This window comes from Colobus angolensis, unplaced genomic scaffold (genome assembly GCF_000951035.1).
Source record: "Colobus angolensis palliatus isolate OR3802 unplaced genomic scaffold, Cang.pa_1.0 Scaffold25, whole genome shotgun sequence".
NCBI classification, from domain to species: domain Eukaryota; kingdom Metazoa; phylum Chordata; class Mammalia; order Primates; family Cercopithecidae; genus Colobus; species Colobus angolensis.
In genome coordinates this window covers 6,025,258-6,028,236 of record NW_012115710.1, presented here as the reverse complement: position 1 = coordinate 6,028,236, position 2,979 = coordinate 6,025,258, and the positions used below count along the sequence as shown (strand labels likewise).

Sequence of the window (2,979 nt, the reverse complement as noted above, 5' to 3'; positions counted from 1 at the left end):
TGATCCGCCTGCCTCGACCTCCCAAAGTGCTGGGATTACAGGCTTGAGCCACCGCGCCCGGCCTATTTTCTATATCTTTAACATTTATAATGGAAGAAAATAAATTACACCTTATAATCATTTACACTGTATTTCCTTCCATTATGAACGTATTTTTTTAAAAAGTACTAGCAGGACCTCTGCATGGATTGTCTGAGTTGAGACCAGCCTGGGCAACAGGAATGGTTTTTTTTGACTTTCCCTTCCTTTGCACAGGAATCTTCAACCCATGGGCTTCCCTTTCATTTTCTGGAATCAGTACTCTCCGTCCCGCACCACATGCCTCTAAGTCTCCACTCCTCTCCAGCCTTGGCTGCCACATGTTGGCACCAGAAACTCAAACTCAATCTTGGAATCAAAAAACTCAGTAGGCCGGCACCATGGCTCACGCCTGGAATTCTAGCACTCTGGGAGGCTGAGGCGGGCGGATCATGAGGTCAGGAGTTCGGGACCAGCCTGGCCAGCATGGTGAAACCCCGTCTCTACTAAAAATACAAAAATTAGCCAGGTATGGTGGTAGGCGCCTGTAATCCCAGCTACTCGGGAGATTGAGGCAGGAGAATCACTTGATCCCAGGAGGTGGAGGATGCAGTGAGCCGAGATTGTGCCACTGCACTCCAGCCTGGGCGACAGAGCGAGACTCCATCTCAAAAAACAACAACAACAACAAACAAACAAAAGAAAAAACAAACTCAGCAACTTCCAAACAAGGTTTCTCAGGGCTAGCTGAGGAGCAGGAAGTACGCAATGCTTCAACCAAACAGTTCACAAAGAAAGCAGGTTAGGGACTTAGCCATCAAAATCCTGAGGGCAAAGGAGAAAACCATTACGACCACTGCTGAGCACTCACCTGGCTAGGTACTTTACATTCTCAATTATACTGACTCTCCACAACTCTGTTACAGAAACTAAGGCACAGAGGGGTTCTTAAAGGAACTTAACCTGCATCTCTAGTACGTTCCACCCCAGGTGTCTGCCTGCTCCACAGCTCACCTCTTAACCACCAGATTGAGTTGCAAGGGAAGGAGAAAGAACTAAGCGTTTACTGGGAAGCCTGCTATGCCTGACAGGCTGATCACATTCTCAAATACCCTCAATCCTCAGGTCAGCCCTCCAAGACAGGTGTGATCATCCCCACCTCACAGATGAAGGCACTGAGGACAGGGGGACACAGCTGGGGTTCAGGCAAAGCTTCAAACCCCGGTGTGGCTGGCTCCAAAGTCCATGTTCCTTCCTCCTTACCACGGTACTCAAGGCTGGCTTCTCAACTCCGTGTACTGCTGAGTTGGGGGAAACAAACTGGTTGATGCCTCTGGAGGACCACCTGGCATCTCTATCAGAATGGCAACCCCACTTCTGTGTATTTGGCCCACAGAGACCCTCACAGGTGGACCAAGTGAGGCACAAAGTTACCTGCTGCAGCACCAACTGTAATGAGAAAAGACTGGAAACTGGTGGAACGTCAACCCTTAAGGAACCAGTTCCCTAATTACTGGAATACCATATGGTGGAATATTGTTCAGGGTTAAAATGAAATGAATGATGGATAAAAGGTATGGGAATTTTTTTCGGGGGGGTGATAAAATATCCTAAAATCGATCATGGTAATAACTGCACAACTCAGTGCAAAAACTAAAAACCACTGACTTGTACACTTTAGATAGGCAAACTGTATGGTTTGTGAATTATATCCCAATAAAGCAGTTACCAAAATGAAAAAATGACAGGAAAAAATATCAAGTGAGGATGAAACAGTACTCAGTGATAAAAAGAAACAAAGCACTGATACAAGCAACAACTTGGGTGGATCTCCAGGGCATTGTGCAGAGTGGAAAAAAGGTCAATCCTAATAATATATGATTCCATTTACATAACACTCTCCAAATGACAAAACTAGAGATGGTGAACACATTAGTGGTTGCCAGGGGCCTGGGAAGTTATTATGTGGAGAGGGAACTGTTCTATATCACAATTATGATGGAGGTTACACAAATCTATACAAGGGATGAAACTGCACAGGCACACAGATACACAATCAAACTCACACACACAAAAACTGGTGAAAATTGAACAAGGTCTGTAATCTAGTCAACAGAACTGTACTGATGTCAATTTCCTGGTTTCGATATTGGGACTACGTAAGATGTCACCGTTAGGGGAAGACGGATATACTATTTTCACAACTTCCTTGAATCTATAATTATTTCAAAATAAAAAGTAAAAACAAGAGGTAAGCTCCACCCCTTTATCAAGCATACACTAGGCCAGACTTCTCCCCATTCAGATGATTCTTTTGGGAGCCCTTTACCTAGACCTGGACCTTACCAGTGACCTCTCCCTGACATCACCTACCTCCAGTAGGGCCCACTCCTTTCAGGTGATGCTGCTGCCTGCAATTTACCTTCCTCTAGCCCCGCCCCTTTCAGATGGTCCCGCCCTCAGCACGTCCGGTCGTCGGCCAGCCCCGCCCCTCGGCACCTCCCCATTCCAGGTGGCCCCGCCCACACGCAATCTTTCCCAGGCCCCGCCCCTCAGCTCCCTTCAGCCCCTGCCCCTTCCAGGTGGCCCCGCCCCTCGGGGGGGGTTGTCCTATTTCAGGTTGGCCCCGCCCACACGCAATTTTCCTCCACGGCCCCGCCCCTCAGCTCCATTTGGCCCCTCCCCCTTCCAGGTGAACTCGCCCCTCAAGGCCTCTTCTCAGAGGCCCTGTCCAGCTGTCTCTATCTCTCGTCTACCCTCTACCTGGCCCCTCTCCCTCTGGGGGACATCTCTCTGCACCCTCCGGCGGCCCGCAGCCCGCGCTCTTCCCTCTCTCAGCGTCCCCACGCCCGCTCCTCTGCAGACACCCCGACATGGCGAAGCATGGACCCCAAGCATTCGGCGCGCCCGCCGCCCTCCGTCTCCCATCTGCTCGCGGGCGGCCCCACTTGCCTCGCGCTG

At 49.7% G+C, this 2,979-nt stretch overlaps 1 protein-coding gene across 1 annotated transcript in view; it reads right to left on the bottom strand.

Annotated features, from left to right (window-relative positions):
• Window positions 1-2,448, bottom strand: part of LIG1 (ligase I, DNA, ATP-dependent) — a 61,595-nt gene extending 59,147 nt beyond the window's left edge. The window contains exon 1 of the mRNA XM_011946476.1: window positions 2,372-2,448. The gene's annotated coding sequence lies outside the window, so the exon portion shown is untranslated. The remainder of the gene's footprint in view (window positions 1-2,371) is intronic.
• Between the last annotated feature and the right edge of the window lie 531 nt (window positions 2,449-2,979).